Source organism: Ambystoma mexicanum, chromosome 8 (genome assembly GCF_040938575.1).
Source record: "Ambystoma mexicanum isolate Mex_15411 chromosome 8, UKY_AmexF1_1, whole genome shotgun sequence".
Lineage (NCBI taxonomy): Eukaryota > Metazoa > Chordata > Amphibia > Caudata > Ambystomatidae > Ambystoma > Ambystoma mexicanum.
This window is the reverse complement of record NC_090929.1, coordinates 211,318,429-211,345,181: the sequence shown is the minus strand read 5'-3', so window position 1 is coordinate 211,345,181 and position 26,753 is coordinate 211,318,429. Positions and strand designations below refer to the sequence as shown.

Sequence of the window (26,753 nt, the reverse complement as noted above, 5' to 3'; positions counted from 1 at the left end):
ACAGATGTCTTCTCGTCTAAGCGTCGTACTACTGCTAGGAGGTCCTTCGGGAGGCCAAAGTAATTCTATAACAACACGGGAGTCGTTTTACCTATAACAAAAAATGAAATGGTTTCCAAATATTTAGGCTTGCAATTTTATGCCTTTCTCGCGCAAAAAGGTAACTGGCGTATTGATTAAAGTAGTACTTAAATGTTACAAGAACGATAAAATTAGGTCAGTACAAATCATGTCAGCGTGCACCTGGGGCTCTTAGGAAATAAGACCAAAACATCATCAGCACTTAAATCGTGGTCATAGAAAAAGGGCAACAAAAGACAGCTACTGAACAGTAGTCTTTCAACCATACAGTAAACTCAACGGCCATCTTGTAATTGGTAACTATGATCATTCTGAACACAAGATATTTCAACATATATTTTAAAATTGGCATCAATTCACTAAATGTACTCGGTTTGCGCTAAGTATTGTTAATAGCGAACGCTTATTTTGAACAAAAATATTTTGTTAGCTACATATTTCTCTTTGCTAATACAAATTAATGTATACTCGCGTACTTTTCGTTTTTTATTTGGCGACACAGTTGGGCAATTCATGCTGTATATGTAATGCACTATGCATTATTTCTTCCCCTATCCGGCTACCTCTTTGAGCCCGTGAGCTCTTGTTTCACTGTGAAGCTTGTGCGTTGACGTTTTCCTCTTCCTGTCTGTGGGAGCATGCGTTCTTCTCCGCTCGCAACTGAGCATGCGCGTCTGCCAGTGTACCGCCGCTTTCCCTGCCTGCTGCAGAGCGCTCGTTTCTCTCTTTGCTGCAGCAGTCGTTCAGCGGTGTCAGGGTGGTAGCCCGTGGAGAGACAGTTCTAGCTACCGGACTAGCGCTGCGGACATTCTCCATGTTCGGGGGTATGTACATTGGAGAGGGATTTGGCGGAAGCCGGTCCTCGGCTGTGCCGGCCCAGTAGTCCTGCTTGCTTTTCCAGGAGGCCCCTGCTTTTTTTTTGCTGCTTAGATACAGCGAGTTGCCACGGATGCATGCAGGAGAGAGTGACTAACCCGTATGCAGTTTTTTTTTCTCATCAACCGAACAAGTAGTTTGATGGCTAACTGCTTTTCTGTCGCTATTTCCCGTGTGCTTTCAGAGCAGAATCTTTGTGCATTTGTATAACTGTGTTTTTCAGGTACTATGTCATGAAAAGTTGTTGCTGTAAGACAGCTCTCTTGGCTTTATGAAAGGTTGGCGTGTTTATCATTTGTTGGGAGAGTTTAACTTTCGTTTTTCCAGATCTTTCTCGCGGTGCAGGTCCTTATGTGAGGTTTCTCATCTATATGGGGGGGCTGTTACTTTATATTTTTCCACTGAAGCCTTTATTCTTTGTGCTAACGTTAAGGAAGGGCATCTTAATTCGCTAGGTGCTGAGAGAGCTCACAATGCTATTGCTGATGTCAGATTGATTTGTTGTTATATCTTGATCATCTTGTGATTGACTGCCAGTTGGTTCATTATGGGTTAGGGGGTTGCGAATTTAGTATTTCCGCTGCCTGTATCAGATCATATGTTAAAGGATATTTGTACCCCAAAACCCTCCAAGATACACATGCACGCATCCAGGCCTGGAAGGCTGCCAATGGCTTATGTCTAAACGGGGGATAAAATAGAAATACTACTGGTAGGAACCAAAGAATCCCTAAAAAAACTGTACAACAAATACAGCTCTTTCAGCATCAAGAATACTATCATTCCCACCCCTCTACAGTGTAAACCATTGGGGTCTACCTTGACTCCACCCTATCAATGGATAGGCAAGTCAGCGCGTTATCATCGGCAGCATGGAGGAGAAAGGCGGTGAGGACGTCATGGCAGGAGATTCCCTTGTCCTTTTCAACCCAGACCCGCAAAGCCTCTGACAAAAGAAACATAAGACCGGGAATCGCAGCTGGCAAATGGTGTGGTGGATTTCAGCGGTACATGGAACCCTCCCGCACTGATAGCCAGGGCAGGGAAATGGTTGCAGTAGCAATATTGAGAAGATTAAAAGACAGAGGATTTTTTGTGAACTAACTTGGTACCAGAGATAGAGTAGTTCGGTGCCACGTGGGCGCTCAGTTGAAGGACTCTAGCTGGTACCCTCTCTCCTGAACAAAAATAATACAGTATTGAAACTACAAGTACCAAGAGGCCATAGGGAAGGCCTGCGTGAGGTGTCAAGGTGGTCATACGAGGGACAAGCCAAACCCCTTGTACAATCCAAAAGTCCTTGACACGTTGAAGTAGTTTGTACATTGCAGAAGTTTTGTTGATTGCGAAATTGTGAACCTGACTGAGGGAATTGTGATACAGGTGTTTGCATCCGGCTGAGGGGAATGCTATGCAAACTGTGATTAAGACAAGCCTTCATTTTCCATAGGCTAACGTAGTGAACCGGCGAGACGTGATCGTCCTTCGGAAGTCTCTATTGAAAATCGGCAAGTGCTTTGGAAGGTCTGAGCCTGCCGGCCGAGGGGGACCCAACCAAAATATGAGTTTTGATTAAAAAGACACTAAGATTTTTGAATTTTGAATATTACAAATGAGGGGATTGTGAGTGGAAGGCGGTAGTGAACCAGACTGAGGGACGCAAAGAGAACAGTTAAGGGAAGTGAAACCCATATCGTGAAGAAACCAAGTGAACTACATTGTGACAAGTATGAACCTGACTGAGGGATGCCCACAGTGAATGGTCGATCTGAGCCTGACTGAGGGAGGCTGACGACTGAGGGAAGGATCGGAGCCTGGCTGGGGGGATCCAACGGTGAAGGGTAATCAACCACCCGACGTGAAGGTTAGCAGAAGGAACTTTTTTTTTTTTTTTGCATATCAGGCTTTTCGAAGCAATATACTTTGTATGAGAGCAGTCATTGGCACATAAGGCCCTGATGAAGAGAAAAGGAACTGTACGCTTCTGCCAGAGAAGTCTAGGAGTGTACTTTGCTCAAGATTCCTGCCGTTTCCCATGCTAAAAACATGGGGAAGGGAGACCTTCCTGATTATCATTTTGTGAACACTTCTTTCTTGTGAACATTCTCACTTTTTACTAGCATAACAGTAAGGATTGGCAATAGGTTTTTTATTTTATTTTTAATATATTTTATTTGAATGAGCCAATAATCCAAATTCACAGTAGACTTTCTCGTTTGTGCAGTCCATGCTGATATCTTCTTATAACTCCCCCTTAATTCCCCCCCCCACCCCTCTTTTTTATAAGATTGAGTTAGAACACTTTTACTGGCAGATTTCCGTTGTGCTTATCAAGCTATTCCTCCACCCCGCACCTGGAGTAGCATCAGAGAATAGGGACCTGCAAAGAATATTTGGCGTTTTCCATGCTCATCACTCCCCATAACCTCACCCACCACCGGCCCTTGGCTCTTTCTTGCATGCCTGTGCTAAATAAATTCTGACCGCATTCATCATATGAGTGATGAGGGAGGCATTACATCCTGTAGCAGCATAGATTCCCTCCACTGTTGCTCTCAGCAACACCACCACTGGATCAAAAGGTAGTTGAGCCTTAGTCCCTTCCTTGATGTGACTTAACATTTCTTTCCAGTATGTCTCCGCGACCGGACAAGCCCACCACATGTGAATCAAATCCCCGGTCTGCCCACAGCCCCGCCAACATGTTGAGGGGTAGCCCACGTCAATGGAATGCATGCGTTGTGGCGTTATGTACCACCTCAGGCATCATTTATATGCTGCTTCTTTAATAGAAACACACTTCGAGCTTTTCATTGCCCATCGCCAGATTTGACCCCATATCTCCCCAGTGATGGGTTCCCCCAAGTCCCTCTCCCATTTCGACAGTAATAGGTTTTCTTAGTATAGGCCCTTTTTTATTTGACTAGACTCCACTAGGACTGCATCATTATTTGATGGTAGTATTTTGCTCCCATCTTAGATTTAGATTAGGCGTTTATCACAACCATTATACAGTTTAATAAACACCATTGAACTGTAATCACTTGTGATATGATATGATAGGTTATTTATAATGCGCTTACTATCCAGAGGTTTCTAAGCGCAGACCCGGGGATCTAACCTGTGGTGCTCCGTGTATTTTTGCTTCCAAGGCGAGCACGTTGCCCCTGAGCTATCCTCCCGAGACAGTCTGTCTTACTTGGATACCATGCCTTTTTTTACCTGAGGGTGTTTGGCTCTTGACCCACTAATTGACAATCCAAGACCATGTTAATTCCTATGGTCCTTTCCACCTACTACTCGGTGCCCCCCGCAAACCCCTCTCCAAAACACACCCTTCTTGGATCTGTTAGCACTTGCTCTCTCCCACAGTGACAGGCTTTCATGTGGGTGCTTTTTGTCATTTTGGCTTTTGCTTCTTCGAAGTAAGCTAATGACTTAGAAGCAGCTGTAAATTTGCTTCTGATGTAAGGTTATGTTGCATCCGCCTCGTTGCCTAGGAGCTTCAATCCATCTTGAAATTATAATCATAATTTGAAAGAACTTTTTTATAAAATTTTTTATTTTTTCAGCTTGCAGCCTTGGTACATGATGACCTATAACTATAGCACATCTGAAGTTCTGCCAAAGGCTCCCCTCCCACCATCCTGCCACTCATGATTGCTCAGCATTATAAAATCTTACAGTATTACTGTACATAACAATTAAGGGTCAGAATCCCCATGTCCGTGGGTCCTTCCTCTGGTATATCCACTCCAGACTCTACCTGCGTGTCCTTGAACAAATCTTGGAGAATGGTTCTCCACAAGTCAATGTCTGTTTCCTTCACCATGGCCCAAGCGCACTGCCTCCTGCCACACAGAGGTGTCTGCCGTGTCCATTTCTGTAAGTCTCTCCACCACTGTCCGGCATCCGGACCCTTCTGTGCTTTCCATCCCATTGCTATCCTACATTTAGCCAATATATAACCCATATCCTTCAACTTGGACAAGTCTCATTTCTTTAGGTGTTGGGAAGACGCCCAGCAGGCAAGCCACGGGGGATTGTACATTCAACACTATATCTGCTTTAGACAATAGCTGTGCAATCTCCCTCCGATTTTGCGCCACCTTTGGACAAGCCCAACATATGTACCATGTGAGCATTCACATAACTGCATTTCGGGCACCTTTGCTCTGTGCCAGTTTTAAATTGCAACATTTTTAGAGGGGTCAAGTATGCCCTGTGGGTCACGTACAACTGTAGCAACTGCAATGTAGCTTTCCGTAACACCTTTTTGTGGTACAAGAGCACCCTCTCCCACACTCAATCCACGAATAGTTCTTGGTCCCTCTCCCAATTCTGTTTGGACCAAGATGTTTTGTTGCCTTGTTGGCCAGTGATTAGTTCATATATTCTCGATACTGCATGTCAACCTCTGAGGTCATATATTGTTTCTATCCCCACCATCTCAGTAAGATCCTCCTCGGCGATCAGCCACCTGTGCTGTAGCTCTTTCAGTAAAGAAGCGTGCCCACTGTTCAATTCAATAATTATCTCCGAGTTCCCTCAATTCACACCTATAACTGCTAATCCAGTGTCAGTGAGCCTCTGATCCTTACATTGGCACTTGTCTTACATTCAGCATGGTAATACGTTCAGCGTGGTAATTTGCAGCCACTCGCCGAACGCTGTTGCTATCACTCCCAGGAATCACATACACTCTAGATGGCACTTACTATTTCGCGCCCTTTGGTCCGATGTGTCCCGGGGCCTCCACGCTTCCTCCAGCTTTTCAATGGTTATCCGCTGTGTCCTTCCCTTTCCCACTGTGAGGCCTCTCACTGCAATGCGGTCTCAATTGCATTAAGGCCACTCTGATATTGATCCTGTTCCATGTGTCGTTACTGTCTTCCACAGAACTTTGCGTTATTCTGCATTTCCTCCTCAGCTGCTCGTCGGCACCTCCTGGTGTTGTGGTGATACTCCGTAGCTCGCTCGCCTTCCTCCCCTCACTTCTTTCCTCGTGGTCGGGCCGCCACTTTTCATATGTCTGAGGAATGTCCCATTCTTCAGAGCCATAAAATGCTCTGTAAATCATGTGGGTGCGATTTCTCGCCGTCACCATAACCAGTACAAGAGGGACCCTATAAAAACTCAAACAGAAAAGAGTTGAGTAAACATTGCTTTATTAACACACAAGCATTCGCGAATGGGCCACAAGTTCAACCGTCTCGCAAAGCAAGTTGTCAAAGTGCCGCCCTTTCCCCTGCACATCGTGGTCCTTTTATACCCATCTGTTTTACATTGTCATACATTGCTGCACATAGATTATGTCCACCACAAGGCGGTTCCTCCCAGTCATGACTTTGCATCAACGGTCAACAGTTCAACATCTGCTATTGTGGTTTCCTGTTATCCCGGTCTTCACATTCTTTCGTGCCCCTTTGTGCCCGTATCTCTGTGCTCAAGGCTATGCTTACTCATTCCTTCCCCCACCCGTAATCTGCAGATAGTTTTAGCAGGCTCAGCATGCTTCGACATACAGTGACCAAACACAATTCTTCTGTTAAAAACAAGTTCTTGCCAGGTCAGCAGGTCTTAAATGCCGCTGTATAAAGAGAAGGCCTCTTCTTTTAACAAAGGGTACATTCTTTTAACACATATGGTGAGTAGTACAAACTCTAAGTGTGAGCACAACATTACATATGTATGCGTACCTTCAATCAAAAGGGGGGAAAAGTGTATCTGCCTCAGGTTGCCTCCACTGATAGGCTCAGCCCACGATTGTCTTCCAAGGTGCCCGGTCCACTTCCGCTGACCTGGGGGATATCGTATTGCGTCGGCCGAAATCTTTCACTGTCACTTCTTCATCCCCTGCGGCATCACCGTGGGTGGCAACCGTATTGGCTCCTTTCAGAGCCTCCCTTTACCGTGCGGCCTCAGCTTTACTCCGGCACCAAACTCCTGCAAACATGCTCCATTTATCGTTGTACATCCCACAGGCATTTTGCTAATTTCCTCCTTCCTCCACAATTGCTAGTCCGGGGCTCCTTGTACTGTATCGGTCCCTGTGGCTCGGTGATATTGTTCGTATGCGGCTTCCACCCTATATCTGGCGCATAGTCGTTCCTCGTTATTCACAAAATAGGGGTGAGGGGGAGCTGATCTGCCCTTTTGTAGCTTCCTTGTATGCACTGCACTCTGCTGTCTTCGGTAGTGCCCAGCCCACCTGCAAATCCTGTAGATGGTTCTGCTTATTTTACGGCCAGGGTCGGAGCGAGGGATCACACGTGCCTATTTACTGACGCCAATCTTGGAATCACAGTAGCAAATTTTAAAGTTGCAAAATTCAAAGCGGCACAACTTAAAATGGTGCAAACCCTAAAGTGCGAGAATTGAAGCTGGAGAAGTTTGAAGTGGTCACACTTCTTTTAAAAAAGTGTTTTTTTTTTTTTTTAAGTGCGTACAGTTTGTCAACCTTTTACACTACCAAAATTACAATGTGAAATGTTACTGTACATTGTTAAAATGATAAAATCCCATACATACAGGGAAATGGCAAAAGGTAATTTACAAAGGCAGTTTATAACAAGAAACACATAAAAGAAAAATACTAAACCTTGCAGTTAAAAAGGAAGTTATTTACCAGCCATTCATTCTCTTTCCACCTTGCATGCTCAATTAACTTAAAATAGTGCCCTTGTTTCATTTCATCGACAAAGGCTCCCGACCTTCCGCTAGTGCCCTTGTTGCAACAGGATAACACCAGTAGGCGGCCCTTTTTCCCCCTCCAACTTGGGTGTTACCCTTAACCAAAGATGGTAAGCGGCAGAGACCACCACATACGTGTCAGTTACAAATAAAAGGCTCCAAAATTGATCACTTTCATTTGGGTTAAAGTTTGTATACGCCCTAGTATAATACAGAGACAACTTCGGACATGAAGTTAGAATGTGAGGTGCAGTTTCAATGTGTGGACTGTCACAAACACAAGTTATGGCCAGCAAAGCTCCCTGGACACCAAAGACTGACAGTCCAAACCCATTGATAAGGCAAATCGGATCAAGGCAGGAAAACACCACTTCATCAGATACTGCCTCGGGCCATTAGCAAAGCCCCCCTGATAGGTATACTGTACATATTTACGCATTCCTTCTTGCAGAGCAATGCTCAGACATCTGTCATAATTCGGCTCCCAGCATCAATTTTTTGCAAAAAAGCAGGTACATCTGTGAGACTTAACCGTAACAGCAGGTTTCAAAATGGTAGAGTTAAACAAGGTGACACATGATGGGTTAAATAGCATCATCCCTTATCTTGTTTTCGGTGGTCCTTTGGATCGACGGGGGCTGCATTGTCGGGCTGAGCAGCCGGCAGACAGGGAAGATGCCTTATCCACTGCCCTTTGCCGGCTGCCTGGCCAGTGCTGCCCGGGGGGGGGGGCGGCATGGGGTTGAGTAAGATAGTAGTTGGGTCATGTGACCAACAACACCAATAGGTGCCTGGAGAGAGCAGGCTGTTTGTTTTCTTAAACGGGGGTTAGGGGAGTGGTGAAAGGAGGTGTAGGCATTCCTTTTAAGAAAGATGAAAGGGCTGGGGTCAGCATGGAAGTGCAGGTGGGGTCTAGGGTTGTTGGCCTGAACGGCCTTCACTTATCAGGGTGGGTGGCAGGGGTCTCCTTTCCCCGAGCAGTGCTAGGAAGTGAACTGATGGTCCTGAAAGACTGCCCCCATCCGCAGGATGATGTCCGACCACCAAAGCAGGTCTTGTTGCAGCCAAACAGGAATGGGGACCACAGCAGTTAAAGGGTCTGATAATTGGGACCAGCGGTGTGATGAATCCTCGCAGAATTGCTGACTAAAGTCTTCTCCTAGGTGGCCAGGAGAAGGCAGACTATACCTAATCCTAACCCTGCGGGTGGTATTAGCCAGGTGGATCACCTGGGAGAAGGACCCGAAGGGAACAGGAGGATTGTGTTGGGAGAGACGCAGTATTTGTCGTCTTCAGAGAGGGAGATTTGAGTATTTAATAACTTGTTCACATAGATACCCACATTGAGGGTAGGGAAAACTTGTGATAACCAGAGAAATGATATATATGGGAATCGGAAACATTAACACTGACTTCTGATGAATATAATTCTTGCTTGAATCTGAATTTTATTTAACATTTATAGCAGTGCACACAACCCACTGTTATCTAGGTGCTAGTTACAGTAAGTGCAGAATGGTAGTCAGTGTAAACATACTCTGGAGAGCCTCACTTCCTGGAGCAGGGAACTACTTCAGGTGTGCAAACAGGCAAAAAAGACACAATGAGTGAGTCCTGTGGGATGGGCATGATCAAGAGATGACGCAGACATCGGATTGTGAATTCAACAATAGAGACCATATTAAGTATGAGGATGGGTGTAAAGCCTAACGTGACCTAAAACTATGGTGGGGATTTCCCTACATAAAGAAACTAAGGAATGTATGTACGTAAGTCCAAATCAAACTCTGCCTGTGTCCAAACCTATCCTTGCCCTCATGTCTAATACTGAAATGTAGTGCAGGGTTGTTTTAACTCAAAAGCGTTCAAAAATAATCTGGAGCGTTCTCTTGCTCCCTTCCCCAAGTTCAGGATACAGTTCCAACAATTATAAGTTTCTATTGTTCCATCAGGGCTTGGCTTTCTCTTCCCCCAAGTTCAAAGCATGATTGGTTTCAGTATACAAAGTTCCTAAGGAGCTCAAGGTTCCTTTCCCCAAACTTCTCAAGTACTGGTTCACAAAACATTCACATGGTTCAGCTTTATCTTGTTTCAGGGTTGATTTTAACAATTTTTCTAGATTTGTTGGCGACTCCTGGTCTATGCGCAGTTGACAGGCCGCACAGCCCACTCACTACAGGTCACGCAACCAGTTGCACTTGCCCAGCTTTCTGCCACCTTGACTTGGATTGGTTTAGCGGTTCACAACCAAATCAGAAGACTCCTAAGTTCATTGACTGATTTGTCTTTCTTGGCACTTCTTTGGCTCTTTTCCAAGTTTTATTTTGTTGGCTATTATTTGCAGCCTTCACTCCTACAGCTTAGTTTTGCTATTACAGTATTTTGTTCACATTTCACTAGCTCCCCTCGCTTTCCATTTCACAGCCTTCATGCTCCTTTCCATAGTGTTAATAGTTCATATTACTTTCTCAGTGTCTTTAATTGATCAGAGACTTTGAGCACGTAACGTTTCTTCTGACGTGACCACTCTAATATATTTCCAAATACTTCACTTCTAACATTGCATTTGTTTCAGTTCGTTCTTCTTCCGCTCTGATCAGTCTTTTGAGAATGCGCCGATTGCACGCGACCACTCCGATACAATATAGCTTAGCAACATTCATATGCGCACCGGAGTTCTGAAACCTGATGGTCTCGTCGCTCTTTTCTTTAGATTCTTGGTTGATACTATTTCTTGTAATCGAGATCAGGGTCTCACCTCCTGCCCCTTGGACTCTTCTGGGCTGGAATGTCCACTCAGGGGAACGAACACTGCTTGGCCACAACAAAGGGTACGACACGCTCCACGGTTCCTTTCTCCTGCCATCACCGGCTTCCTGAAGACACAGCTTCCTTGCCACGCCAATTGTACTCTGTTTCACTGTGCAGTCCTTTAGCGTCTCGGCGTCCCATTCTCCCTTGGCTTCTCGCTGGTTGGACTGGCCTTCCTGCTGCTCTCCAAGTTCACTGGTGCTTCACCTTGTATACACTTGAACCCTCCCAAGGGGTTTCAGGTGTGATTCACTCGCCTGGTTTGCCGATTCCAATTAAACCAATTACTGGGACATGCCTGGCCTTCAGTCCTGTATTCTCCAGGATTCCTCTTCTTAGTCCCTGTACTTGTAGGGGTGTTCTTTTTTTTTTCTCTCCAAAACTTTATTTATACATTTAGAACTTTACAGAAGCAATAGAACATAATACAATATCTCAAATGCACAAGGTGATACTTATTCACCCATCATTTCCTAGATAAATCTTTAAGAAGTAACAGAGGGGAACTGAATACAGGGAGTAAGGTGACAGAAGGTAAACGAAAGAAATAAAATGAAAAAACAAAAACAAAGCAAAATAAACCTAGAACACAATCAAATATTTTAAGCGTAGAGATCATTAAATGCACCCCACATCCTTTCATATTTATCAAGCTGATCTTTTGCTTTAAAGGATATTTTCTCCCTCTTGGACAAAAACTCTGCAGCCAGTCATCAATGTTAGGAGAGGTATCACTTTTCCAAAATTTCAAAATCTGCTTCTTGGCTAGCAAAAGAGCTCTATATATCCAAAACAGTTTACTTGTAGTTAAACCAATATTTGAAGGCAGTAAACCTAACACAGCAACAAGTGGATCTCTGGGTATAGAGAGATCCAGAACCAACTCCATCCTCTGGAAAACACCATCCCAGAATAATTGTATTTGACCACATAACCACAACATGTGGAGTGGTGTTTTCTATAGTAAAATTGTTTTTTTTTTTATATTAATTTTCCAAATACAACCAAACCAAACTTACAGTGGATACGTAACGTCAATCACAAATACACATAACTTGTTGTATTCCAGTGCACTGTATTCCCCCCGCCCCCCAAGCCTCCTCTCCCACACTTCTATTCTCCACGTCTTGGGGTGGGGATTCCTCTTCGGCAGCGCTAATTGAGTCTCCGTCTCTTGCTCCATCGTGCCAGGGCCCAAATAGTTCAGCTATCAATTGCCTCCAACCCGCTAGGGCTCCGGCTTCTTCTTCCATCTCCCCTTTACACGCTTCCTGCCATACCAGTGTTTCTGCTTCCGCCCACTTCTGCAAATCCCTCCACCATGTATCCATTTTGGGCCTATGACATGCCTTCCAGCCAATAGCAATTCTTCTCTTTGCCAGGACATACGCTAGATCTTTCAATTTCCTTACATGTTTAAGCTTACACAGTCTGGGGAACCCTCCTAGCAAACAGACCCACGCTGTATCCACCTTCATGCGAATCCCCTTGTCTTCCATTGTCTGTGCTATTTCTCCCCAGTATCTCTCTATCAGTGGGCACGCCCAAAACATATGTACCATTCCCGCATTTTCCTCATTACATTTTGGGCACACTTGGCACCCGGCGTTTTTAAATTTAGCTATCTTTTGTGGCGTCAGGTATGCCATGTGAGTTATATACAGCTCTATCTGCTGCAGCCTAGCATTTCTCGATACTTTTTTGTGGTATCCTTGCGCTCTCTTCCACATCCCGTCACTCATCGGGGCCCCTAATTCCTCTTCCCAGTCCAGTCCAGTCTAAGTTTCACCACCTCCTTTCCTACTTGAGACATTATCATTTTGTGCGCTCTAGATGTTTCATGCCCTCCTTCTGCTATGTCATATATCATATCCAAAGTGGTGTCCGGTTCCTCCGCCAGTTCCACTTCAAACCAGGTATCTTTAATTTGTTGCACCACCCCATGATACGTGATATATTGCCCCTCACTCAGCCGCATTAATTCCACCAGCTCCCCAAATTCCAGTATCTTCCTTTTTTTTGCCACACATCCCCCACCATTGCTATCCCCGCCGGTTCCCAGTGCTTCCTAATCATCAACCTCAGTTGCTCCCCTCTTCCCACCACTGTGACCAGCGGGATCTGCGGGGAGCACGGGTTGGCTTGTCCATCAATCGGCATGCCCTTTGCCACATCTCCCACCCAAGACCCAGCATCCCGTGCGACCCCCCCCTCGCCTAACTCCGATTTGGGCAACCATATCATTTCTCTCAAAGTATGGGGCGCAGTCCTTTTGAAGCAACCTGTGTTCTACGGTAGGCTCCTCAGAGAGCCATTTGGCAACGTATTGTAATTGGCTCACTATATAATAGACTTCCCAATTTGGTAATTTAATGCCTCGTGTTTTCTATAGTTAGTCAGTATTACTCTTGAAGGCATCATCCTCTTCTCAATACTTTGTGCAATTTCAGGGGGAAAATTAGAATATGAACGGCAATATTCTACAAAGCCTTAGGGAGTGGAGTGTAGGGCAGATAAATGTCAGGAAAGGGTGGATACCGTTTCTTGCCCTCGGGCACACTTTCCCCAATCCCCAAGGACGTTCCACTTGGATGATTCTCCCGCAGTGATGTAACTCTTGGGTCGGCATCTGCCAGCGTTGCCTTTCTTTTGGGTACCTGAGGGGGATCCTAGGAGGGCTAAATGTGAGAAGGCACTCAGATTTTTCATAGTCCACAGTCTGGTATAGCTTCACCTCATAGTGCGGAGGGCCACTTTAGGTGTGGCAAGATTTTCTTAAACTAATTGTTTGTGAATGTTTTCCTTTTCATAAAGGGTGCACGTCTGCCCAAAGCACCTGGAAGTAGTTCAATCTGGCAGACAAATTCTGTGGGTAGGGAGCTTTTCGGCTTCCTTTGCGTTGTACCTCCACATAATCCCAATATTCTTTGGGTAAATGTTCTTGACTAAGCAAACTTGGTCTCAAGGTTTCTGAAACGTTGGCACATATTTCTGGGTTTTTCGTGAGAACAAGTTGCTAAAGGAAATTGTGCACACATGGAAGACAACTGGTTGCCCTGGAATACAAGTCGATTAACTTTCCAGACTATGGAGGGATTATGAAATCGTTATGAAGGTATGCATAATATTACTTGAAAATGAGGGACAGCTAAGTGTATAGTCTGATACTGCGTGCATATCCTAAGCAACGGAGGGAGGTACGTAAGAATGGTGCCTGGTATCCTGGAATAAGTCTACTGACAAGATGGGTACTGCCTTATCCTTGGAGAGAATGTGCTTAATACCCAGAGGTTTCTAAGCGTGGACCTGGGGATCGAACCTGTGTTGCTCCGTGTCGTCTTGCATCCAAGGTGAGCAAGTTGGCCGTGAGCTATCCTCCTGAGATGTTACTTATTTTTATGAGCAAAGGTCAAATCAACAAATTTACCGGTGACCCACTATCAATTAAGGTGAAGACCTTCTCCCACTTGAATTCAGAAGTACACTGGTCCACCTCGATAAATGCAAGTGAAGTATGAGTAGGCACAATGGGACAGACTTATAATCTGGAGTAATTTATAGAACCACTCGCCTTCCTCTCTATTGCGGGAGAGCAGGAGTGTCTCCCGACATGTTAAGTTGTCTTTTTCCACGCACTGTTACCATTACTGACATCTCGGGCATAGCCTTACGGAGTGACCCTTGTCCCTACAGTAGAAACACGTTCAACTTCTGTTGTCTTTCTCTTTCCTCTGCAGAAAGGGGTCTTTTTGTGCTCCCGGATAGGTTTGGACTTCTGTCTCGTCTGACTCTCCCCCACCCCCCCAGCCCTGCCTGCCTGTTAGGGAGAATTCTCTGTAAAGGCTAATTTCCCAAACCTAGTGAGTCCCCCAGCAGCTTTGCTGGATTTTTGGGGTTTATTTTTTTCTCCTGCTAAGAGTGAGACTCTTTTCCTCCTACTCTTAGACGTGATTTGAGGTGTTCCTTTGACTTTGTATGTTTTTTATGGGCTATGGGGTCCTTTACCCCATAGGGCTTCATGTGTTTTTGGTATATGGGTTACACAGCACCACCCGTGCCTTAACCCAGGGGTGTCGTAGCGACCCACAAACATAGACTCCATACCCTGGGAATGACTACTGTCTCCCAGGGCATGTGAAGTCACCATTGGCTTTACTAGTCTTAAAATTGTGAACAGAACCAGTACAAACCATCATATTGTGGACGTACTGGTCGGGGCAATTAGATTGCCCCGGGGTCTGTTGTTCGAGGGGGCACTGTCCAGTCCCCCCCCCGCCCCGACCGAGTTTTGGCTGGTGGCAGTGGATACTACTTTTTATTTTCGACAGCGAATATATTCCTATGGGATTTTCCCATTGTTGGAGGCTACCACTTTTTAAAATGGCCTCGAACATACTGCCGGTTTATTAAATTAATATAAATTCACTGGTTGGTATTTTTTGCCGAAACTTGGTTCCAAAATGGCGTTTGTGTTCGCTTCTGTGACTCCAACCCAAGTCGAGCTCTTTGTTCCACTTTTTGGCGGGCTTCTCCACAGAAGCCTCCAAAAGTGGTGCCACTCTGTCTGGGTACCACAGGGGGTGTGGGAGGGGGTTTAGGCACCCTGGACTGAGTCGCACTCTTGTGTGATTGGCCCGGCTCACCACTTGGCATGTTTGAGTGACAGCTAGGCTGAAAGAATGGGGGTTTTCTGCATAAAAGCAGGGCTTTGGTGACTGGAACTTCAGACGTCGCCACAGGACCTAAAGAATCTGAGGAGGGAGAAGCCGAGCCGACCTGCAACGACGACACCATCGGTGGAGCCCTGCTGAACCGTCTCACCCCTTTTCCCGACGACAGAGGAGGTCTCCAGCCCGGAGAGTCTTCTTCCTTTGACTGGTGGGGATAACCTGTTTGCCCATCTTTTCGCCTTCCTGGACCATCCTGTGGCGGCCTTGCCCGTGCCAAGCTCCCCAGCAACCGGAATACCACGGTTTATCACTACCGCGAAGAAAAGGGTGGTACCTTGTAACCGGGAAACTCCGCGGCTGGTTTCTTTCCTGCCAGCGCAACGACCTTCAGCTTTCCTCCACGTCTAGACCACCTCTTCCTCTGGACGAAACACCGGCTTGCAACCGCTGCCAGGAACAACTGCCCCCGCTGGAGCATTCTTCCCACTTTCAGGTACTATGTCCCGCCTGGCTTCCCGTGTGACAAATCGTTCGGGGTGACAGTAAATCCTCAACTTTCTAACCTGGGTTAGCCTGGGACCTGTTAACTAACTTTTCCTGACTTGATCTCAATCTTTTGTGAACTTTCTACAAAGACTCTTTGGGCATAACCCCACTGTGTGATCCTGGACACATTTCGCTTGCTCTCTCTAAGAGTGGGCCTGACATTTGAACTTCCATCCTCTCCAGTAGACTTTGCCTAACCTGCCTCACTGTGGTTCTTTGAAAAGTATTGAAATTTGTGTGCTTTCATAACTTTGCCTTTTCCCTCCCTTTTTCTATAACTTATTAGAGTGTCATCTTATGTTAAGCGCTCACCTCTGTCTGAAAATAAGTGGTGTTTCTCATTAAGACTTGTCTAATAAGTAATTAGGGTTGTATATATATATATATATATATATATGTGACTATGTGTTGAATTTTCTTCTTTGTGCTAGTGTAATTTACAAGTGTGTCTTTAAATAATTATATACTTTTACACCAAGCTCTGGTCACTGTTTGCTTGTGCTACTGGATCTCTGTGCCTATTGTGTATATTCTATATACTGCCTAACTCATCTTGAGAGAAGTCTGACTGCTCAGCCACAGCTACCAGGTACATCTGGGTGGTACAGACTGCTACCAATTGGGTTTATTGCCAACCACCTGTAGTCCTAAATCTTTTGCAGTGGTCCCTAAGGGAACTGCACAGGTTTCTGCCTAACACTGCCTTTCTTTAAGTATTGCGCTGATTGAAGCTACATGACTAAGGGCATCTAGGTCATCCTTTACCCTTTGAACAAAGGTTAATTGGGCGTCTTATGGCCATTCAGTTTGGGGTGGTAATCCCCGAAAATGTGCAACATACGCTAGAAGATCCTGATAACCTTGGTGTATATCCACCAGTTTGTTTCAAACGGATTCAATGGCAGATAGCAGATCAAGCATGGTTTGAAACTTTGTGAAATCCAGTGTATCCAGTGACTGTCACTATCTATGTAAGGGAAGGCCCAGGCCAGGGCGGTCTTGTCCAAATAAAGTAAATGTCACCTTGGCTTGGTTGGATGTGTACAGAGCGCATCGATTCAAGAAATTAATTTTACACTTTGTAAGAAACAACTTAAACTACCCGCCCGGCTCTATTTCTGTGGCATAGGTGCAGAAGGGTATATTAGCCCCTTGTCCTTGGGCAGGTAGTGTAGCTGATGTGAGAATAGGATGGGAGTTGGGACGAGGAAGGGCGCCTCGAGTGGTGGGCGTCTTGGCCAACTGGTCCACTGTTCCTTGCAAAACAGTAAATGTTTGAAAGAGAACTACATGCTCTTGCCTAGTATTCACCTCGACCTACAGTTTTTGAACTGCGATGGTAAGGTCCTCGCGTACTCACTCCATAACTCGGTGATCAAAGGTTCTCGCTATCTGTCAGAACCGTTCCTGGAACACTCTTAAGAGTTTCAAGGAAGCCGCCCACTACCCTTGAGGATCCACTCCACCTGCCTTTTAAAGAAACCAGGTGCTGTGATTTCCTCTAAGGCGGGAATGCTACTGGATACACCCTCTGTAGCCCACCTCTGGTTCTGAAATTTCTTGGTTGCTGCCAACCCGCCACCCAAACTGAGAGAAATCCAGAAACCAGAGCGTAGTACAGTTGTCAATAATTCAATAAGAGTCCCCAGTTTTTAGAGTTACCCTTTACATGGAAAGATGGGACAGCGGCTGGAAAGGACCATACATAAGTGTTGTAGTTGGTCAATTCAAGGTCAGGATATACAGAATAGCTTTATCTGTAGTAGGAGCAGCAGAGTAGACTAGGATCAAGAACCGCATCAAAAGAATTCTAAAAAGGCAAATTACCTAGCAGCAAGTAGAGTTCTGTTCAGGAGCTGTAAACGTGGTACACCATATGGCAATGTTGTGAGAACCCCCCCCCACCAACTCGCATCTTGCAGCGGTTATCGGCGCTCTTCTAGGATGCGTGACGTCGGCACGTCTGTATTCCGCATTCTGATGTAATCGCATAAAAAAGCTAAATTGTTCCTACTGCAAAGCTTTCATTTGGCCTGTGGTAGCAGGTCCTGCATAAAGCGGCTTAGCGCTCTTCTCAAAGGCAATAAGTACACCATTGAATAATATCAGGGAAAGGGGCAGGAGATGTCCTAATTGCGTCATTGGGATGGTAGTACTTTGGTGGCTACAGGACTCCTTTTAGATTAGTTAGGACTTTTGGTTGGTCCACACCTTTGAATTCTTGGTTGTGGAGTAGGGTGTCTCAACGGAGGCGGGACTGCTTTCCCTTGGGTACTAGGTGCTATTCACCCCAAAAATACTACCCACATTTGTGTTGAGACACTTGTGAGCATTTATCTCTGATTTGCCACCTTTAGTTGTGATCCTGTTAAATGTTAATCCAGCCCCAAGTCTTATCACACTCCAAATTCGTTTGAATACGAAGTTCATCTTTTCAACTTTTTTTAAAATGTGTTTTTTTTTTTTTTAAATGCAACAAACAAATACCCCTCGATCCCTTACATGGTATAGATTGCGATTCTTTTTCAGAAAAAAAGCAAAAAGTTAATGACTGACGAGCACAAGCAAATGCTGGGGATAATACCGGAGACTACTGTTGTTTTGTAGAAATCCAAGCCCATCTGACCAGTCTTGTGAGAATTTTGCCTGATTTCCCCCCTGAAATTGAGTAAGTAGTTCATTCCAGTGCAGCAAAGTTCCACATTTTTGCTAGCCATTCTGCAAGTGACGGTGGTTCCTTAGATTTCCAGTTCTGTGCTATGCATAATAATGCAGCCAATTGTAACGTAACATATGTTCTACACTTTTGTTTCGAGGTACGTCTCATACATGGTTCCAGAATTAACAGATTTGACTAAATGCACCTGGGTTTTAGCACACCAAATAACTTTCATGCTCATTTCAATTTCAGCCCAATAGCCCACCAGAAAAGGACCATTCCACCAAATATGCCACCCTGTCCCCAATTGCTCCACACTGTCGCCAGCATTGATCCGACAAAGAGGTTTTGAATTTGTGCAAGCGGACCGGAGTGTAGTGCCCTTAAGGTAGCAATTTATACAACAATTCCTGTATTTGAATAGATCGGGTATATTTGGGAATATCTTTCCACATTTCCGCCCACTCCTTTTCCGAAATTTGTAGCCCGAGCGTTGACTGCCATTTTATTTTATAATATGGGGGCTACTTGGGGGGAGATTCATTCAATAATTTATATAAATTTCACAGTTGGGCTTTATGCCCTGGATTCGTGGTAACACATTTTTCGAAAGAAGTCTGGTACGTAGTTGCTGCCTGTTTAACCGGAGGGGCGAGAATCCAGCGCCACACCTGATAGTATTGAAAACTTTCCATTTCATTCAGCCCTAGATCACTTTTACATTGCATAAAAGATTTTGGGTCCTTACTTATAACATATCCCGTAATTTCAAACAGCCTGCTTGCTTACATTTTGGAAAGGCCATAGGGTCCTGGCCTGGTGAAAAATTTCGAATGTTAAACAGTGGAGTGAAAGGTGAGGGAAACATCCTAAGACTACGTTGCTTAACCACTGTGTCCCAAACCTCTTCTACCAGGTTCGTTATCTTACTCTTGTGAATGTTTAATGGACGAGCATCGCCCAAATTTGTACCCCCTACTTCCTGTTCATCTGTAACCAACTTTTTGTTGCCCCTGTGTCCCACCAGTCTTTTACTACGCAGAGTTGTGCTGCTTCAGTAACAAAACGAGTGGTCGGTACCTCGTATGCTACCCTAGCAGTTTTATTATTCCAGATGTAGGCAGAGATAATTTTGCAGAGCAAATTGAAGAATGGGGCCATAATCTCAATTTGAAGCACCTGAAAGAAGTGCAATACCTTAGGAAGGATGGTCATTTTGATCACGTTAATTCCTCCGAGCCAGGAGATCAATAACGGACCCCACCTCAAGCAGGTTCATCATTGTTTTCAGTAAAGGGGGATAATTAGCTTCGTATAAATGGGCTTAGGCAGGGGTGATAGCCACTCCCAGTAGCCTGATCTGATTTTGTGCCCAAATAGTGCTTGAGAACGCAATAAGTGTACTTCACTAGGAGAAAGATGCATTTAAAATGTCTGACTTGGAGAGATTGATCTTTAGACCGGCCACCAAGCTATAGTCTTTCAGCTCACGCTCTACTACCGGCAGAGTTTTTGCAGGTTCAGATATTACTAACAGCAAATCATCTGCATAAGTCATTGTATGCCCGACTCCCCCAAATTGTATTCTCTGAATATCTTTTGTTTGTTGAACCTATGCTAAAAAAGGCTCAAAGGCTATGGCGTACAACAAAGGTAACATGGGGCAATCTTGATTATTCCATTTCTGAAGAGCGATGGGAGATTTCTGTTAATTAATAGGCGAGCTATCAGAGATTTATAATTTACCTTTTTATTTTTGCTATAAACCGGGGTCTGAATCCCATCCTAGCCATAACTTGGAATATAGTGTATTTTTTACATTTTCTAAAATGTGACATGGGTGCCTAATGTTGTCATGGGTCTGACGTTTTAAAAACATTTTTTAGGAAGCCTGACCGGTCCGGATGGATAATGGAGGGAAGCAGTCCTTCTAACCTATTGGGGAGTATTTTAGAATATATTTTGGCGTCTAGGTTTATAAGCGCTATAGGGTGATAAGAGCCACACTTACCTAGGTCTTTACCTGGCTTTGGAAATAGTACTATCTTCGCCTCCTCCATGGTAGGGGAAATGTGATTTGAGATTATGAATTATACAGATGCGTTCGCTTTGGTACTAGTACTTGCCGAAATGACTTAGAAAATAAAGCTGGACATCTGTCGGGGCCATGGACTTTATTTTGGGGTAGCAAATTTATAACACTCGTCACTTCTTTTGGGGTGATCTCACTTTCGAGAGATTCCCTGTCAACCGTCGAAATCCGAGAGAGGATAACTGCTTCTAAATATGTTAGCTGAGATTGTTTATCTGGATCCTCTGTACTAATCAAACTTGCATGGAACTGCAAGACAATCAACAGGGTTTCTGTTACCTTTTCCCCGTCTGGCAGTGTGATCGACTGAAAAGTTTGCAATACTTTTTTTTGACGTAGTTGTCTTGCTAATAACCTATGTGCTCTGCTAGCTTTAACGTAATAATACTGACGTAGATGTAAGAGGGATTTTTCTGCCTTTTTGTGCGTGAATTAGTTTAGTTTGCCATTCACTGTTTTATATGCTTTTAAAATTGCTGGGCCTGTATTTATTTCCATCTTCCCACATGATCTGTTGAAGCTTTAATTCGAGTTACATTTCCAAAGAAAGTCTTTGTTTGCGCTTGTACGCTGTGGGATATATTGACCCAACTCAGCTGTGCTTCCCCACATCACAAAGCTGCATTTCAGCAGAAATGGCAAAAAAGCTGCGCTGGCTTCTGTGAGCTCCAGGGCCTCAAAACTGCATTTTGCAGCAACAAAAAGATGGCTGCACCGTCTTGTCAAGCACACATTGGGCAGGATGGAACAAGGGGACACAGTGAGGGAGTGTGCCAGTGTGTTCTGACCTATACAAATGGAATAAAGTGAAAAAAGCGGCGTTGCTTTGCTGCCAGCCCAAAATCCCCATTTAAAAAAAAGTTTTCACCTTTAAAATAATGCTGCTGACAATGTTCATCTGCTCTTCCTTAAACTGTTATAATGCCCTGCCATGCCCAGCATATCCCATTGTGCTTCAGCAAAACCAAGCATGATTTCTAATTGACAGGCCCTGTCAAACCAACTCTGTGAAAAATCAACAAAGGAACTACACTTTTAGGCGCACGGGGAAACGCGTTCATTTTCTCCACAAAAGTATCAAAGATCAGTGGTTCAAGGGAACTCCAACTATCTGGGCCATGTTAATTTCAATGCATCTGTGCTTTAAACAAAACTCTGGCATACAAGAAAATAACTATGGCTGGAAAACAGTGTGGGAATCTGATGGAGCTTTAAAAAGAAATACCAGCTTGCACCACACGTGTGTGTTTAAAAAAAAAAAAATAAATAAAAAAATAACAAAAAATAATAATTATTCGCTTTGCAAACTTGAGGAAAATGCCCGTTTTCAAAAGTACAACTGTTGAATGAAAGCCTGCCATTACCTAGCAATGTGAAGGGGTGTGTTTCTAGTGAAAATACACATATGGGCTATTTTATTCCGCAGGCTTGTTTTAATTCGGGACCAAATATAAGATAAAGGTTTAAACCGACTTGGCTGTATTATGCAAGCTCTCAAACAGGTTATTTCAGTTGGCAGAGTTAAGGCTTCCCCCAAAGAAAGGGTACCATCATAAACTCTCAGCAGATACTAACACCCCAGTGATAATTACTAGGTTGGACAGAATCTGGTCTGGGCTGAACCCCCTGACAATGGAACTCCCAAGACAAGGAAGTGTGAAGTGGGGAAGGGGCAATAAACCTTCAATCAAGCTGGGAAACCCCCACCTAGCTCTGGAGGAAATGACAGTTGGTGGCAGCTGAAGAGAAAAATAAATGGTCCAGTGACGGACAAAGGACTGCCATTTGTTTCCAAAGACTATTGATCAATAAACATTTAAAGACTTCTCTTCAGCAAGATTTTATGAAAATGTAAACATTTTGCAGTTTAAAAGTGATTTTGGGGGTTATATTTGAGACATTGTAGAATTCACTGACACCTTTGGTACAGAAATGGCAAAGAATAGGGGATTATCAGAAAAGTATCCATGATCCCATTACAAATTTTCATACTTGTCTCCCTTATGACGATCCACACATCTGTATAAAGTTAAAGCATGTTGGGTCGAATCTTTCATACTCAAAATTACAAAAAAGTATTAGAAGGGGTGAAACAATGTCTCACAGATTTCAGAGTTGGAGTGGAATGTTCTGCATAAAATATGTAACCTGTTTATGTAAGTTGCGAAGAGACTTCAACTGTATAAATGTACCATTTGTGACAGAATCTGATTTTTAGTAACTGTGGGAGGTTTTTGAACATTGTAAAACTCACATCATAAATCTGACATTCTGCCTTGAAATCCAAACAGTTGAGAGTGAGGCGCGGACTAGCACCCCGGACTAATCCAGTCGGTTAGAGGTGTGCTTAGTTAAGCCTGCCCAGCCATATACTTTGATGATGTCACTATGCATTATAAATAAGAGACCCTGACGAGACTCTAGACAGACACTCTTCCTGATTTTCCTGCGCCGGCGTTCCTGTTCCATTCATCCTGCTGAGTCCAGATTCCAACTACAAGGCCTAAGCATTGCTGACCCTTGCAGCAAGGCCTCGGTTCTAAAATCCCAAATAACCAAAGGGAGAAAGCTGTGGTATTCTTTGGGAAGTGCCCACTAACTGCATCCAGCGATACCTGTGCTATCCAGCGACCAGAATTACCATCCGGTGACCTGACCTGGCCCAGCTGTCTTTTGCCCAGCTCTCCTTTGCCAGGCGTGCTGCCATGTGGCGACCAGAACCTGGTGACGGTCCAAAAATCATCCCTACCCCATAGAAATCCATAGTCTATCTTGTCTTGCATTTGTCCTTACCCCACACTCTTAAGCCATCCTATCCTTATTCTGATAACTTGTGAAAACTGTCAGAATTATCCGTGCAACCTTGCCCTTGATTCTAGTGCTAGCGCCATCTCTCTTTTCATTTTTGTCTGGTGTAAACTGTAAACCCTTAGTTATATTTTGAGTAATCCCAACTAATTTCCTTATATTTTATTGTTGGGGTTGAGCACTGGGGTGGTAAGGTTGACCCTGCGAATCAACCTTGGTGCTTACTGTGTTCCTCTTCAACAATATAGTCTAGATAATTCATTTCAATTAACATTTGCCTTTCTTTCAAAACTGAAGTCTTCATTTTGACCGCGTTGTTTTCCGAAAACTGAACCCAATTTCAACCTGAAAATCTCATTCAAAACTGCAGCTACCCCCCATTCTTTCACTTCTGTAATATACCTGCGATATACCTCTGTTCCCCAGACTAAAAACCGCAATACGATTTCCAATATTTCACCCGTTTTCTTTTAAAAAGAAACAGTGAGTAAATTTACACAGAAATTGAAAGGAAATGCAACTTTTACACGTGTCATTTGGCTGCAATCCGTTTTGAGATTTCCACTCGTTTTTTGAATTATATGCTCTTTGTATTCCATGGCTTGCGATTGTTAGTATCTTTGCATTGTTGCTTTAGTGAGGAATTGTATTTGTTTCAAGGTTTTTAACACCCATTAATTATTTATTGGCCCATTTCCAAGTGTCATTTCATAACATTGCAAGGGGTTTAAAATCTGTTTTTTCCCTCTTATGTGGGGAGGAAAGGTCTGATTCTGTTTCCTTTTCCTGCCTCTTATTCCTGATTACCAGCTGCTTCCTTATATCCCCCTCAGAATTTATTATTTGTGGGTTGATGGAACATTGCAGGGGGAAATCCTAACTTGGGTGTTATCTTTCCTAAATCAGAAGGTGCTCTTATTCCCTGGTGTTTTGTATATGTTCCACTAGAAGGTTAACCAGTGCCATGGGTATTTCTCCCCAGTGCCAGGGCCTTTTTTTGGTGATTTTGGTATGTGGCCATTCAATGGCTTGTAACGTTTTTGTTACATGAGATATCTCGGCCAAATTTGGCTCCTTTTTTCCCCACATGTAGCCGGTCGTAACACCACCCAGGAATCCCAGGTTGCTGTAGGGGGGTGAGAGAAAATAAGCAAAAAAGGCGAACATTTTGGGTTTTTTCAAAAAATGCCAAATAAATGATGTACAAAAGAGCCTGTGGTTTTTTCCTTGTGAGAGCTAGGAACAAATGGTTTGCTGTGCTGAGTTCCCCAATTTCCTGGCCTTCAGGAACAGGTTGAGTGGAAATGGAAAAAAAAAATATTTTGATGTGGTTATCAACCGTTTTGTGAGAGGTAGGCGATTTTGGCCATTTTTGCCAATTGGACATGCATGGACGGAATGGAAGAAAAGGGCAGGAAAGCCAAATTGGAAGACAGGCATATATTTCTGAAAAGTAGACAAAATTCCAAGTTTAGGAAGGGGTGATTTGCATGGGTCAAGCAACAACTAGGTAGGGGAAACTGCCATCGAATGGGGGAAAAGCAGGAAAATGACTGAAAAAAAAGGTATGTGTTGGACATGGTTGGCTTGGTACGGCAATGGCTTCTAAATTTTGAGAAAAGCAATGCTCCGCTACATTCCCCCGACTCTTGCAGTTAGGAGAGCATACATTTTTTGTAGTGTTTTACAAAACAAGCAATACCACAAGCCAAACACTGAGCCATGGTGCACAGGAGTTTTACGCTCACGGCTTGACCAGACGCAGTTAGCATGTATAAATCGGGAAAACCAATGTGGTGAGGAACGGCAAGCATACATTTTTTGAAAGAGCACAGGCAGTCCTTTTCAAGGGTAGGTGACTTGTGCAGGTTACAAAAGTGTATGGTGGCTAAAGCAGCGACTAAATGTAGGTCACATTTGGGAAATGAAAGGGTTGCGAGACAAAGGGCACCAGCAAATGGGTCAAAACGTTATGAAAGCCACACAAACACAACACATGGCCTACTGTCCCGCGTTCCCACAGGTGTCCCGATGAAAACGGTACCTCACATGTGTGGGTGCACCTACCTGGGCGCGAAGGAATGAGGCTAAACCACTGCTATCCCCCCCCAAAGGGTTTGGGGAGGCAACCTACAGATTTAGGCCTGGGGTGTTTCAGCCACCTAGAAAAAAAGGGACCCCCATGCATTTCCGAAAAGAAGACACCCGTGGGAATCCGCAGAGGTATGATTTGCGCACATCGCCCCAGAATATTTTACCCAGACAGCCCCGCAAAGTCCGAAATGTGGGGAAAAAAACGCTTTTTCCGCACATTTCGCTCGACGCACCCATCGAAACACGCCCCCAACAACACATGGCCTACCGTCCCGCATTCCCACAAGTGTCCCGATGAAAACGGTACCTCACATGTGTGGGTGCACCTACCGGGGGCGCAAAAGGAAAAGGGTAACCCACTGGTCACCCCAAGCCTTTCGCCACTGCCCATCGTGTTCATGTGGGCAACCTACAGATTTGCGCCTATGGTGTCGAAGCCAGCAAGGAAAACGGGGAACCCCATGCATTTTCCAAAAGAGGACACCCCTGGGAATCCACAGAGGTCTGCCTTGCGCAAATTGCCCCAGTTTTTATTAGCCACAATCCCCAACAAAGTGTGATATTTGGTGGGGAAAAAACACAATGTTCACTTTGTCTGGGGTTCTGGGTAATAAATTCTGGGCCGCTTCGCGCAAGTCAGACCTCTGGCCCCGGGGTGCCCAAACCTTACTGCCCCACCCACTGGGGGGTCTGTCCCACCATTTGTGGCGGCCTTCTCCTCACCCACACCAATCGGAGGGGGGGCTCATCATGCAGCCCTTCCTAGGAGGCTCAGGGAGGGCAGCATGAGGTGTCTTTCCCCCTCCCTCCCAGCCATTTGGTGGGGCAGGACCACCAATTGATGGGGCAGTAGGGTCTGGGCACCCTGGGGGCAGATTGCCACACTAATGTGGCCATCTGCACCAAGCGAAGTTGGGTAAACAAAAGAAAAAATACAAATTCACAGGCTGCTTTTTATGGAGGGCTGAGGGCCACCCTAAATTGGCAGCGAATGATGTACTGCAAGGGGGGTGGCCCTCAACCCCCACCCCAAATGGAGGGCCCACCTCATGCAACCCTCCCGGGGGGCCCCACCTCATGCATCCCTCCCTGGGGTCAGATGCCCCTTAGTAGCAGATATCAGCCCCCAGGGAGGGTTGCATGAGGTGGGGCCCTCCATTTGGGGTGGGGGGGTTGAGGGCCACCCCCCCCGTTGCAGTACATAATTTGCGGCCAATTTAGGGTGGCCCTCAGCCCCCCCCCCCAAAAAGCAGCCTGTGAATTTGTATTTTTTTTTTTTTGTTTACCCAACTTCGCTTGGTGCAGATGGCCAGATTAGTGTGGCAATCTGCCTCCAGGGTGCCCAAACCCTACTGCCCCATCTATTGGGGGTCCTGCCCCACCTTTTGTGCATGTGCTCCCATGCTTTGGGGGCCGGGAGGGG

The 26,753-nt window shown here is 44.9% G+C and overlaps 1 protein-coding gene across 1 annotated transcript in view; it reads left to right on the top strand.

Annotated features, from left to right (window-relative positions):
* Nucleotides 1-691: 691 nt before the first annotated feature.
* WDR5 (WD repeat domain 5) overlaps nucleotides 692-26,753 on the top strand; it is a 433,335-nt gene continuing 407,273 nt past the window's right edge. The window contains exon 1 of the mRNA XM_069609613.1: nucleotides 692-905. The gene's annotated coding sequence lies outside the window, so the exon portion shown is untranslated. The remainder of the gene's footprint in view (nucleotides 906-26,753) is intronic.